At 46.5% G+C, this 15,228-nt stretch overlaps 1 pseudogene; it reads right to left on the minus strand.

Annotated features, from left to right (window-relative positions):
- Nucleotides 1–12,464: 12,464 nt before the first annotated feature.
- The window catches only part of LOC119456787 (connectin-like), a 91,043-nt pseudogene continuing 88,279 nt past the window's right edge, over nt 12,465–15,228 (minus strand).

The raw sequence follows: 15,228 nt of genomic DNA on the forward strand, positions 1-15,228 counted from the left end.
AAGCAGCGAGAACAGACGCTGAAAGGAGAGCCGCCTAGTGTTTCATGAGTCATTATTGGGCTTGAACAGCTCTCGCCATTACGCCGCTGTCTAGCTGATTAGCAAGTGTTTAGTCAGGAAAATTCATTAGTGCGTACTTCCGCTGCAGTTATGCAGATTGCAGAGCTAGCGAGCCTGTTATGTTCTACGCGCGATTCATGATTACTGTAGAGAGCGGTGCGCTTGTGTGCATTGGTGTTCCCTAATGAGGAGCCGCTGTTTGAAACGTCGCAGTACGCAGTGCAGACACGAAGGTGGAAGTGTCGACAACACGATGTTCATGGCTTTTGGATGCAGCTGAAATTGTGCGGCCGAGTCCATGAATATAGTCCCCGCGCTGCAGATGGTAGGCAGCGAAAGAAAGAACGGCGACGTATTGTTATGTACCGCATGTTATTGAGAGACTACATCGTATACATCATCTTCATCATCATTATCATTATCATCATCGTGAGCCTATATTTATGTCCACTGCAGGACGCAGGCCTCTCCCTGAGATCTCCAATTACCCCTGTCTGGCACTAGCTGATTCCAACTTGCGCCTGCAGATTTCCTAACTTCATCACCTCACCTAGTTTTCTGCAGTCCTCGACTGCGCTTCCCTTTTTTTGGTATCTATTCTGTAACTCTAATGGTCCACCGGTTACCCATCCTACGCATTACATGGCCTGCCCAGCTGCATTTTTTTCTCTTAATGTCAATTAGAACATCGGCCATCCCCGTTTGCTCTCTGATCTACACCGCTCCCTTTCTGTCTCTCAGCGTTAGACCTAACACGTTTTGTTTAGAGATGGGTCACTCAGGAGCCGTTTTTCTCCATCTCTGGTTTCCTTCCATCGCTCTTTGTGCGGTCCTTAACTTGTTCTCGAGCTTCTTTGTTAACCTCCAAGTTTCTGTCTGCCCCATATGCTAGCACTGCTAGAATGCAATGACTGTACACTTTTCTTTTCAGCGACAGCGGTATACAACGTATGCAATGACAACGCATACAGCGCCACGTTTATTGTGTGACAAACTCAGCGGCTGTGCTCGTGGTACATTCCAATTGAATTATTATGTTTGGGGCGTAAAAGCCCAAGTAGGCTATATCGTTTTATATGAAAGCACCGACTGTATTGAAGAAACAGAAAATTGGGGTACCACTTTTTAGTAGAGCACTGAAATTTCTTGCTTGCTAACTAGGAAAAAAAGAACGGGAAATAAAGCTTGATAGTTTTCTCTGTCCGACTTCAGGAAACGGGAAAAACAGGGACAGAACTTTACGGGAACAAAGCTCATAAACACGCTGTCCAGTCATTTGCTGAACAGCTGCCTTTATTATTTATAATGGCCGCAGAATCGGTGACGGTGTCATCTTGGCTTAATCAAAAATACACATTTGCGTCGAATTAACGAGGTGCTGCGATAAGCGGCTGCGCTGTAGCAGAAAGAAAGAGAAGAAAGAAAGTATGTGCAAGTGAACAAATGATGCTCTCCTTCGGGGCTTCTTCAATGGGCTATAGTCACAGGAACATCTGCGTGGCCCTCTGTGACTATATCTGTGACACAAAAAGACTACCCAGTTAATTCTCGAAATAAATAATTGGATAACTCATTAAATCGCTAATTGTTGTTTCGAAATTATTCTAATACCACAAAAAATTTTTGCTGTTTCTATACCATTACAATGATTTTAATTCTGTCTCTGCCCTGTAAATCTCTTTCCAAATTATCATAAACGCTATACTTCACCCTGATTTACTTTTTCGTCTAGTTTTTTTTCTTCTTTTTCTTTTTTTTCCGCCTCTCCCTTCCCTTTAACCTTTAACCGCCGGCTTCTTGGCCAATTCCCCGTAGTGGGTAAGCTCCACGGATGAGGATCAAGCAAGCAAGCAAACAAATGATGAAGCGTCGGCTACAAGTACAGCAACAAGAGAGGGACTGGGCGTTTAGTGCTGCACGACTTTACGACCAGTTGATCGAGAGGGACGGTAAGGTCTTAAGTCGAATGTGGTCCTCCACTCCGTTTTGATGCCTGCAGCTCTAGCGGATACAAGCAGACCCTTTTTTTTCAGCGCGGTGTCACTTTTTCCAGAAATGGCAAGCGGGACTCTTGCAAGGGGTGACCCGCCTCTTCTTTATGCAAATATTTTATGCAACTGATGCTCCAGTGAGTTCTTTGCGAATAATGAGGCTCGTAATAACGGATGAGGTGTCATAAGCAACATTTGTCAATTGCGCTTGCGCTTTCGTTCCTTCTACTATATGTGCCTGGCTGCCTGACACAGCGGTGGCAGAGGTGGTGCTTACGTAATACGCTGTACCAGCATGCTAAATGGCACTCTTAAGAAATCTACATATTCGTGGTGCTCTCATGTCCTTTTTCCTGACGCACAGGGATCCAGAAATCGTAATTTTGTCTTCAGCCGAGCAAGCTTTAACAGCGGAGCTGTTTAAGGCCGAGGTTGAGCCATGCCGATCGTTGATCAGAGGTAAGAAGGTGCAGATAGAGAAAGAGAGACAGACAAAGAGCGAGAGAAATAAATAAATAACTAAATAAATGAATAAATAAATTATTTAAATAATTAATAAAACAACATCAAATTTCTTGGCGAGGCGCGATTGGATACCCATGGTCCGAAGGCGAGCGTCCTAACCACTGCGCTATGCACCCACGCTGGCAGAGCTCCGCTGTTTCATCAGATTTCGCAAGCGTGGAACTGGCTTAATTGTCTTTTTGTTTTCTGTGTTTTTTGGTGTTTTGACGACACGCTTCAGCGCGTCGTTCAAATGAACATATCTTGTACCACTTTCGTTTCCACTAAAACATCGGAAAGTAAAAGGAAATGCAAAGTTGAGAAAAAATGCTAGAGACCGCCACAGAAATGCGAGCGCAATTTGCGTAAACATCAACAACTTGCAGATTTGTTTATACAGCTGGATAGCTGTGTTTACATAGCCAAGATTCGAAGGGATGCTGCTGGAATGTTTTGCTATTCACAGAAAAAAAAAACATCTTAACCAAAGATGTTGAATGTTGACGATGCGGCACGCTAGGTCACAGCGATGGAAGGACCGCTCTATTTGGGAAAACGTGCTTTGAGTTGTGCAACGTACATTCTGGTTACATGCCTTCTTTTTTTCCTTTTTTTTCGAGAATATCACCGTCGTTCGTTAGAATCAACGTACTAGAAAGATTTTTCATGTTAGTGTCGAGCTGTGGTACAAATATACGGGTACAACTTTTAGCCTAAAAACTTGCCTGCTCAAGGTAGGAAACATGAGCCAGCCGGCATGAGGTAATATTTATAACAAATGACAGTGGCTGCAGAAGAAATTTATAGCCTATGAGCGGATGCAACATCTGCTTATACACTGTTATTTGGATTGAACAGTGTTGTTGAACAGTCAATTAGGAGATTGCAGATTCGCAAGGAAGATGAAAATCGGTATAAAATTCCACAATATTTCTGACTGAAGTGTTAAGCTGGGACCACAGCTTTGCGGAAAATGCCAGCAATGATAGATTTCAAGCTGATCACACGCTACATTGGAATCTTTGTTATGCGAAGCGTTGCCTATTGACGACATGATACATTGTTCTTGTGTCATGGTTGATACCATTGATTGCGAATATCCCGTCCCTGGGCTAACTCGGTTTGTTTTGATACTTGTTGACGCCAAGCTTCGAAGCGTCGTTGTTTCTTGCATTCCGTATTGCGCGAGACGCAAAGCTCTGCGCAAACATTGTTGCAGGCATATATCTATTTTAGGTGTGTAGTAGTGTTATACATATATAATATATACCATACTTTTCGAAATAACATTGGTGTTACACAACAAGCAACGCCGGGTGTGTTCTTTCTGCCGATGGTTTGCGCAGATCCGATCTGCGCCAATCCTGATGTACCTAGGTGTACATCAGAGCAGTAAAAGCGTTCAACCCATTCGAATACGCTCGACCCTACATAGAAACTATTCTTACAATGCTGCTTCAGAATTGCATTATACAGTCCACATGAGAGGCTTGTCCCTCTGCTTAACATGTTTGACAATTAGAATTTAAAATCTAATGCTAGCGGCTACGTAAGTGTTCATCCGTGAATTACATTTTTATGCTATTTATTGCAAGAAACCACCGCGTTAAGTGTGATGAACTTACGTATTGTGTATCAGAATACGTCAACCAACATAGTACAACATTTCTTTACGAAGTTTAGAACACGGTAAAACTTCAAAACCAACCCTGTGTTTCCATTGGCATCACCAATTTTATATCCTCCTATCAAGGAACACACCAAAACACTTCAAGACTCTATCTCGGTAATTTTGACAACTCTGTTCACTATGCACGAGAAAAAATGTCTGAAAGCATGTTTTATTTTACTGTATGGCAGTGCAGCCTACAGAAAGAGATACGGGAACAAGAAGCGTTCTGGTTTATATAAATTCGCATCTATTTTGAAATATATGCAGTATTTTGGTGAGTAAAACACTCCGCTCTACAGCTTAGCCTAACGTATAATGAAAATGTCAATTAAGGAGAGGGGAGCCACTTTGTAAACAGAAACAGTGAGTGTCCACAATAGCACACCGAGACAGAATATTTCGGTGTGCTGTGCGAATGCAACCAACAAGTGGATGGCCAAAGAAAAATAAACTAGATATGCGGATTGTAATCAGTGAACTCAGTCTGACGTTCTTTGTTGACTGGTAAGGAACAGGCCCGACAGACAGGTCTACCAACGCAGCGAGTGAAAGCGCTGAAGTTCATTGCGGTGATCGCATTGGGCTAGTTCGTGTAATCTTGGCCACAACGCACCCCAATGCAGCAACCTCTTCTCTTCATCTGACAGGACGTAATCGCGAAAGCGAAGTGCAATTTGGCCTGAATGTTTTCGATGCTGTTCACGCTCCATTGAGCCCCCAGCGAACCCATAAAACAAAACAAGTTCACTCTGCCTCTAGTCCTTCGCTTATCTAGATTTCTTATCTCTCGTCTCCACTGCGTGCTGTGTTTCTTTTTCTTACTTCACAAGCAGGAAAGAAGCAAAAATGGTTACCCTAGACGTGATTTCGTCTTCGATGGGTGGTTGCCGTCACTGCCAAGAAAAGCGAAATATACAGACTCGCATACAAAAGAAATTATTCGACTTATACTATATCGGAGAAATAAAAATGTGGAAGGAAAAGCAAACAGGGCCCAGTGAGAAGAAGAAAAACAATCTCAGGATCGAAGGCTTGAGATCGAACACCAGTCTGAGAAATCCCCGCGGTGGTGACCTGAACACTGGTTCGGCCTGCGTTTACAATAGTTCGCTCAGCTCCTTTCGCCAAATGCAAGTAGGCGGGCAATCAAATGGATAAGGCGGCATGTGGTGCCGTACACTTGGGAATTTCGAAATTTCTTAGGAAGAAGACGCACGATGCTATTTCCGGGTCGCTATGAGTGGAAAATCGGTTTGAGTGACGCATGATTGAAATAGAGACGGCGATATGGGAACGTATGCTAGGTATCCACGTGGAATTACGAACACTCTCGGACGTCATCGCGTAGCCTGCCAGCCGCTGGGCCGAACCTTGTAAAAGGTAAAAATGAGCTACATCAAGATGGAGACAGAAATATAGACTGTCGAGGATTGCTAACAATTTATTAATGTATTTCGTTTTTTTTATTGCGATAGCAATTATATAGACACTCCAAAGCGGATTTCTGCCGTCGGCATCGTCGTCGCCGTCGCCGTGAGGTTCCGTATGACGTCAACGGCGATGAAATCGTCGCCGCGGTCCGGACGCTGTATGTGCGAGTGAAAGGGCTCGAGGGACGCGCACTGTCACGGGGAGCGAACGCACGTCGGAGAGCAAATGCGCGTTCTGCGCCGTGCTCCCAGAAGGGCTGCAGAATTAAGCGTATCTTTCCTCCTCTACAATCACCATATATAGAGAGCAAACGCGACATCCGTCGCGAGAAAGGCCGTGGGGGGGGGGGGGGGGGTGAGGGAGCGGAGGCGACGTTTAGCTGCGGCACAAAATGCGTATTTATATAAAAACGTTGCGAGGTGAGAAGGTGGGTAAGATTTCCGACGATGCTCGACCAGTGTCCCATTCTGATCTCGTCGAAAACCTCCGAGCCGCCCCCAGAGGCACTGGCAACAGTCACCAACGCCACGCGCGTTCCGTGCGAACGCGGGCAAAACGCCGACAGCGTCGACAACAGTTCTGCGCGTTGCTGGTGCTGCTTCATGTCCAAGTTTATACAGCTGATAGAACTACTATCTATACTCCGCATAGCTCTCTACTAATTTGCTATCGCAATTGATGCTTCGCCTTTCGGGTGAAACTGCGAAAAATTTTTATTTTTTGTGGTCATTCACGGTTGCTTGTTCACTTTATTTAGGTCCTTGACTTTACTTTAGGGACTGAACCTTTAGGCAAAAAAATTGCTGAAAGAAACGAGTGGTTCGATTTTGATCTGTTTATAAACGGGATGCATTCCTGCGATGGCGAGGAACTGCGATAAGTATAACAGAATAAAAAAGTTGTCGCAGTTTCACCTGAAAGACGAAGCATCAATTGCGATAGCAAATTTGTAGAGAGATACACGGAGTAATGATAGTAGCTTTATCAGCTTTATAAACTTGGACATGCAGCAGCACCGGCAACACGCAGAAATGTTGTCGACGCCGTCGGCGTTTGGCCCGCGTTCGCACAAAATGCGTGCGGCGTTGGTGACTGTTGCCGGAGCCTCTGATATAAATAGGCACTTGGTGCCGCAGCTAAACGACGCCGGGAAGGGAGGCGTCGTTCCAAGGCGGAACGCACAACGCGCGAACTTCCCATCCGGGCGCCGAAACTGATTTGAGGCAAAGGAAGCCCGGTGGAGCGCGCGCCAACCCTATTTCCTTCCCTTTCCCTCCTCACGACTCACCAAACGAACCTGATTGGTCGTATGGTGGTTTGTTTTCCTCCTTTCTTTCTTTCTCGTCCCTGGTTCATACCTGGCGCTGAGCCGTGCTCCCTCAAGGGCTGCAGAAGATAGCGCCAACCTTTCCCTTTCCCTCAAGAACCACTTACCTTACCATATCCCTGGCTCATATATGCATATCCAATGCAGGTATGCGCCCCATGTGATTTTATTATTGTTAATGGTGACATAACTGACGAGCATGTGACGTTGTTTATGTCATGACCTATCAGTCATGTTAGTCATACATTCGTACCCTTTCATGCCAATTTTGGTTATACCAAGTAATAGACGCGAGTTTTCGACAGGTTTACGATAGGGTTTAAGCATTACACCACCACCTGTGAGGCAATACAAGCTTCGCTTGAAAAATATCGAAACAGAAGACATGAACTTGGCTCGTAGGCTACTTCAGGCGAGTGTCATTGCCAGCTGTAAGTTCCTTCTGCCTTGGCACTCTGCAATGCATACACAGCCCCGCAAGGACATAGACGCCTGCTTCCACTATTGTAGTGCTGACCCCTGACCGCAGCAAGCGAGGCTCTGAACTGCGGACCCTAATATGCCACCCACTTTTCCAGGCGATAAAATGTTTTCTCTCTCTCTCTTTCTCTGCGGCATAGTGTTCCGTGGTTCAGTCGCAAAGAGGAGAGACAGTCTGTGACATGACGAGAATAAATTGTCACCATGATAGTGAGAAGCACGCGAGTAAATGTGCTTTCGCATTTACTGAAGGAAGTCAGGACGAGAACCGCGCTGTTTCAACAATGAAAAAGTGTGAATTTTGAGAGATGTACTTGTATCTTCCCATATTCTCCTCACCTCTCACAATTATAACGTTTTCTTGGGTGCTGCGGCTCAACAACAATAGAAGAAGCTGAATATCTTTTGTGGCGCCGACAGTTAAGGGAATTGTTTTTCTGCCGCAGGCCCAAGGCCTTGACAACCTCCCTGTCCAGGGACATGTCCCAGTAACTCGTCTGGGATGATAGTGTTCTATCTCATACTTGCTTCGGCAATTGCGTTCGTTGTAATTGCAATTATATCTCGTCTATCCCTAAATTAGAGTCTACTAGAATGGGGGAGTGGGTCCAGCGGACGCCTTGGCAAGCGCCGAGGGTGAAGCAAAAAACGCGGAAAATATGGTGGTGCTGCCATTCTGAATTCTGCCAGAATTCTGCCAGAATGGCGGTGCTGCCATTCCTTATTCTGAATCTCCGGCCAATAAACGTTGGCTTCGGCTGTTTCGGCAGCGCTCATTGGCTGAGCCGAGCTCGCCGGCTCAGTAGCTGTCGTCTGCTCGACGCACCGTCGGTGTTGCATCGTTTGCGTTTTTTCCGCCGTTCCTTTTTTAAAATTTTATTTACAGTAGATCGGTGGGGAAGAATATCAGTGTTGCCGCGACCGAGTATCCGCCTGTCAAAGCTCCATGCAGCTGCGGTAGGGTCTCCGACGCGACAAGTGTCCGGCCGGCGAGCGGGGCTGCTCATTCGGGAGAAAGCGACGGTGGCGCCACCTGGATTTTCCATAAAAAATGCCTCAGCGCAAAGCCTTCGTTGGACCCACTCCCCCAATCTAGTACACTCTACATCATTGTATGGCATATCTGCGTAAATATAGCGAGTAAAGAGCAAATTTTTAACAGCGAAGCTGTTTAATACAGCCGTAATTTGTGTTGCGTATCAAGAAAGTACCAAGAAAGAAAAGAAAATCACCTTTCTTGCCGAGGCGGGATTCGAACCCCCGCACCTGGTCCCAAAGCGAGCGTCGTAACCACTAGGCCAGGGGTTCTCAGGTACGTTCATCCCAGGGAACCCTGCTAAGCTCCAGAAAGTGCCAAGGAACCCCCCCCCCCCCCCCCCCCCCCGATTTAACCGAATTATCGAGGGTATCAAGAAAACAAACAAATGCTGCACTACGTCAACACGCTTTTATTTACTCAATGAATCGTCAAATCTTGTTTCTATTTAGCACAAGACCAGTGCGGAAGCTGAAATTCTCTTCATCTCATGACTGATTAGCGTTAGCAGCGGCGAAGGCCTCGCGACATCCTTTGCGATGCGCGTTTTCATCAGACGCGCTTTGCACCAACGGGCGCACATCCCGATTATTTTTTCGCCACTCAGCTGCTCGCCTACAAATTGTCCGTCCATCGCGATGTAGCCGGTGCTTTTTATCTCCGACAGCTTTGCACTGAGTAAAAGCGAAACTACTGCTTGCCGCAACCGCTGTCGACGAAACCGCGGCCGCTATCAACGCGATCATGGACGGCGACCTTGCGGTTCAGAAGGCAGGTGGCTGACAGACGCACCAAGTCAAAACGAAACTACCTTTCGCTGCAAGAAGTTCGGACGAAACTGCGGTCACTATCGACGCTGCCATGGGAGGCGACTACGCAGTTGTGAAGGCACGCAGCCGACGCGCGCATCGAGTGAAAATGAAACTATTTGCCGCAACCGCTGCGGACGAAACTGCAGTGGTTATCGACGCGATCAGAGATAGCGACTACGCACTTACGGAGGCACGCGACTAGCCGCGAACGCGGTGTTACGCGTGGCGATAAACTCAAGAATAGAGGCTTTAAAGGCACAATTAGGCACGAAGCGCTTTGGCGTTGCTGTCAGTCGCGTGCCGCGTACGATTGCCGCTGCGGACCACGCTGCAAGCTGAGGACCACGGCGATGCGGACTGCGCCGCTTCGTTTCGGTTGGACGCTACGCCGTACTTGCTCTTCTGCAGCGCGCATTTGCGGTGCTCCGCGTTTTTTTTTTTTTTAAATTTTTCCTCCAACATATAGGTCAGTGAGCACGCTATCGGCACCTACCTTATCTACAAATAGGAGAAAGGCGCATGGTGGTAAGTTACAGCCTCCGAGATTCAAGTGCGAAAGCTTAGGCGCGCTGCCCGTTCTCGGAGGTTGGGTGGCTACAAGCTGCTTGCGTATTTATTGCGCAGTTCGCGCGTTGCTGTTACGCACTGTGATGTGCTTTTTGACACTCGGGCATGGGTAATGGAGGTTCTTTGGATCAAGCGCACCTCATGTTCGCCGTTTTATACATTGTCGAGAGCGGGACCAGGGAAAATTTATCATGCATAAGAATGGATAGTTGGGCGAGTTGGTACGGTAACATATTCTTGATATAAGCGCGAAGAAGACACGGACGGAGGCGGAAGAAGACAGGACGAGCGCTATTTATCAGTGGCTCGCAGAACCCCGAGCAGGGGCCTGCGGAACCCGTAGGTTCCGCGGAACCCACGTTGAGAACCCATGCACTAGGCTATACAGCCTTTTTTTTATGCTGGGCTTCGACACAGTTCAACAAATGAACACACAATAATAGACAGTACGCCAGATCGCTCAAGTGGCCAAATTGCCACTGCGGCCAGGTGGTGTTGTTATTTTAAAATTCCCTGAGCACTACCAAAGGCTTCAGCCTTGACAGCCACTCAGGAACATCTGTTTGTGCTTTCAATATCTCCAGAAACCTGTGCACACTTTCGCGGAAATACATGCGCGCTGGTGTTGCGTCTGGGTCACAAAAATAGCCAGTCATTCGGGAGTGCCATATACTGTGGAGGCCCATCAGCATAATCTGCTCAAACGGAAAACCATCCTCATTATCTGTTCGTAGATACCTGATACCGTAAGAGTCGAGCGGTAATTCTTTTTTAATGGTTCTTTGTAGCACATCACAAAAATATACCCCTTCCCAGCAGTGAAGAAAAACATGGTCCATTGTCTCAAGCAGTGGGAACCCCAAGCTAGAAAGAAACCCCTTTCCTCTAGAAAAGGCTTAACAGTTAACGTATTTGCATTTTTTACCTGCAAAGTACCTGTATTTTTTTAACTCTCTTTAAAACATTTCCACCTGGGCCTCCAGAGTATACGGCCCTGTACAAGGGCACGGGAAGCACCACGTCATAAACATCTTTGTACAATGTTTTCCTTTTAACGCTACTCAAGTGCTCCATGGAAAAACGTCTGTTTAGAAATTTGAGACTTACAACAATTTCTCTGAATAAACCACGAACGCCACCTGAAACATATTGCGTCGTCACCACAAAATTAGGCAATGCACGCCCGAGTCTTTGTTGACACACCGTACGCAGGAATGGGTCTCTTACATCTCGTCCCAGTCCTAAACCACCGGCCTTCACCTGCCGAAACAAGTTCATACAGCCACGCTTACAGAGCATGCAGTTACGCGAACCATATGATTGCGTTCGAGCGTCGTGGTCTTCGTCCACAGCTGACGCGTTCGTACGCTCGTGCTCCGCGAGGTGAAGAGGTTTTGCGCGCCATGAGAGTGAGAGAGGCATTCCCGGTGTGGGTCTCCTGGAACGCGGTGTCGGCATTGGAACGCGGTGTCGGTGTTGCAAGCTGCGCTATGCAACGCGCAGTGACGGCCGTAAGTCCAAGATGTGCCGAAAGAAAATAACATCATCATGAGTAATAATATGAAGAGTTCGCGCGCACTTCCGGGAAATGCTGGGCTATGATCGCCCAGCTGTTTCAAGCGTTGCGCGGCCGAGTGCAAGGTTAAGCGTTTTTTTTAAATGTGGGGTAAAACTTAAAGCCCATGACCGGGCTTGTGCTTATGGAAGCATGCTCACAACAAAAATTAGATTAATGAAGCAAGAAGTGCGACGTGTGGGCGCTTCGTCGGAGTGACATTACCGCTTGTTGCTAGAGTTTACATACGGTAATTCACTGAGGTGTCACTTTTGCTACATATTTGCGTATTCTGAAGCGAAATGACACAGGAATTATTTGGCATTACGTTAAAAAGGCTGGCTTCTAGAAGAAACTTTTGTAGAATGTCTCCCATCTGTTCTTTCGTAAAACCAAACCTTTATTATTAATGTCTCCTTTTTTGCTCTCCCTTAAGGCTTAGCCTTCGTTCGAGGGTGAGATATTGCGTTAGGGAGGTGTGGTAGGATTCTTCAAAGTTAGAAAATCACATAACTGTATGTTTGCGGTGTCTCCTGAAACCAGAAACACACAACTGTGTTTTTCTGGGGTCTCCAGCAGCCACAAGTGTGTCTCCCAATTCCAGGTGTAGGGAGGAAGTCGACTTTGTCGACTTTTGCCCGGAAACAAGCAGCTCGAACTTTACTGCATGGTAAGCGTTATTACCATTTATAAAGATGGCTCTTCGACTCGACCTAGCTTTTCTGCTGCGGTGGTAATTCCGCCGACATCAACCTATAACAACTTTAAGATAATTCACGTCACAAATTCGACAGGGTCTGAACTTAGCACCCTCCATCCCCCTCCAATTCACCCTCTCTCTCTCTTCCCTAATCATTCGCTCAATGCAGTTTTTGTAGCAGTAATGTTTTTCTTTTTTTTACGTTGGCGCAAGTGGGTCCCAAAAATAGGCAAAAAGAAGTGTTTTATCAGGTACCATATTCTTCAAAGTACCCTTTCGACGATTGCTTTTTAAGCGAAGCTTTATAGGCTCACAAGTGTCGGCGGTGGTCATGGTGGTGGTGGTGGCGGTGTGACGCTGGCAAGTGGGCCTATCCTGGCGATAGGGCCAAGCTCAAAGGCACATACTAGGGACAAAAAGCAAGAGAGAGAGAAAGAGAGAAAAAGAGACAGAGAGAGAAAGACAGATAGAGAAAGAAATAAAGGAAGAAAGAAAGAAAGACGGAAAGAAATAGAAAAGGAAAGAGGGAGAGAGAGAAAAAGAAAGAGAGAGAAAGAAATAAAATCGCCACGAAGGTCACATACACACACGACAAGCTTCGCTTACCCCCATTTTCTCAACCAGGGAAGGGCTGGTGATTTTTTACTATTTTCCCGCAAACGTATTGTGATAGCCAAAACAAAATGGTTGCCCTAGTTACCATTTGTCACAGGTGTGATAGGTACTTAGTCTAATACACCATTGCTAATTTACTCACCGCTAACACGGGCGTCAAACGTGTGTGGCAGAAAAGTAGAAATTATACATGCAGGCGAATTTTGCATACAAAGCTTCAGCTTAACACCTTTACAGTAAGATAGAAAAGAAAGTCGATGACAAAACTAACCGGGAAGAAGGAAACCAAAAAGAGCCATCTCGCCAACCAGGAATCCACTTAGCACGCCTGAAAACGTGGCAGAAGCACATAGAAACATAATAAAAAAGGGGCAGGTAATGGTGTTTCGGCCAAAGCAGCATGCTCCCTTGCGCACGAGATAATTAGTCGCGAAAGAAGCATAGGAAGCACGTGGCTCTCATTTCAGTTGCGTTTGTGTGTGTCCCCGACGTCCTAATGCAGTTGTCTCCTTTATTTTAGTGCGGGGTTGCTTTTTTCTCTGGTTTTCTCCCATATAGTAAATCGCCACACCGAAGAAAATGACAAAATTGCTGGAGCGCAAATATACTTCGTTTGGCAAACGTTTTTAGAAAACGAGCCCGACCTAAGTTTTGCGCTCCAACGAACTTGAGTTCCTCTCGCCCAGCTACTTGATAGCGTGAGCTGTCTGAGACAGTGTACTGTGGTACAAAGCCATGCGAAAAGTTGTCTTGTCTCTCTCTTTCTTTTCTTGCGATAGTGATTATATGGACACTCTAAGCGCATTTCTGTCGTCGGCGTCACCATTGTCGTCGCCGTCACCGCGATATTCCGTATCAAGTCCAAACAGGATAACACAGTCGCCGCGCGCTGTACCCTGTATATGCAAGTGAGCGCTTGCGAGGGTCAGCTGTCAATCGCGGCTCAATCTCGGGCGCCCGAGGGAGGAAGACGGGGTGGAAGCGCGCCGCCCTCTCTTGCGCGCGAGGCCCGGTGCGGGGGGGGGGGGAGGCGAGGGAGAGGGGGAGGGGCTTCTACTCCAGCGGCTGCTGCTTACGACACGGCCGCACGGGCGCCGTTTCTTGAAAGCGATCTGGGATGTGGACGAAGTGCGCCGAATGGCGGCAGCTTCATATTCGCTGTGCTGTCGTCGTTTAGTTCGCGTTGAAGCGAACTAGAGGAATTGCAATGAAGCGAGATACAGCTAGAAAGGTCATTTCGCTCGCTGCTGCTTCCATGCTTCCTCATTTCAGCGTTTTGACAGCGAGTTTTCGCGGTCATCGAGCGAGATGTAATTATGTTTACTAGCGCGCGTGACACTGCTCTTGGTAATTAGGTTAATTAAAAACTGTCTATCACTCGATTCAACCGCCCGGCAAAACCGATTCAACCGCACGACCAAAACCAACCGAGCTACTAGCACTGGTGGCATGGGGTCATACACGTCAAATTACACAGTGCAAAGGAAACCTCAGATCTATTTGAGGCAGAATATATGTACATAACCGTGATCCGCAGCGTTCATTTATTTAATAATACATATAGGACTGGTTTTTGCGTTAGTAATTGAAAAATCAACGCGTTAGAATTGGTGTTGAAGAGACGCTACGCGTTAAAAACAAGGCGACTGAAGCCGCGGCTCTATATCCGGCTTTAAGCCAACAGTAATAAAAGGTCCCAACAGATGGCGCGATAGCAGAGCGAAGGCGGGAAATTTGAATTGAATTCAGCAAAGTCTCCATCGTATCCATAATGGAAGGAGTGAGAGAGGAAGGGAAGAGCGTGAGGGGAGGGAGGGGAGAGAAGAGAAGGGTGTTAGGTATCAGGCGCGGCAGAAGATTATCGTCTTTCGACGTCATTTACAGCGAAGCAAGCAGATATGCGGCCAATTTTTTAGTAAGCGAATGTTTACAAACTTATAGGGCCATTAAAACTACTTTCCTTACTTCGTATCGCTGTCCACTAATTTGCTATCGCAGTCGATGCTTCGCCTTTCGGGCGAAACAGCGACTTTTTGGTAACAAGTTTCATCAACACGTCGTACCTGACGCAGAGCTTGGCCGAGTTTACGTAAAACAGCGTCGAAGTCAAAGGCATTACACCGCGCACCAACGCACGTGAACGATATACAAAACAACCCTTACAAAAATTTTTGTTGAGAATGCATTGAAATATCATTGGTCAATGTTGAGTATCGTATTGAGCATTCATTGGGAGTTTGTTGGGATATCATTGAGCAAAGTGTTGAGGGCTCTTGAATATTGGCCACTGAAGTTTTATTGAAACACAATTGGGCAAGTCAATGTTGAATAGTTGTTGAGTTAGTATTGAAAGCACATTGTGCTTAGACATATCATTGTGTAATTTCTGTTGAATTTCTGTTGGGTTTCCATTGATGCAGTCTTGAAATGCTGTTGTGATTGTTCTGTTGACCATTTGTTGAGTGATTATTGAACAGC

The sequence above is a fragment of the Dermacentor silvarum genome, chromosome 6, assembly GCF_013339745.2.
Source record: "Dermacentor silvarum isolate Dsil-2018 chromosome 6, BIME_Dsil_1.4, whole genome shotgun sequence".
Classification (NCBI taxonomy): Eukaryota; Metazoa; Arthropoda; class Arachnida; order Ixodida; family Ixodidae; genus Dermacentor; species Dermacentor silvarum.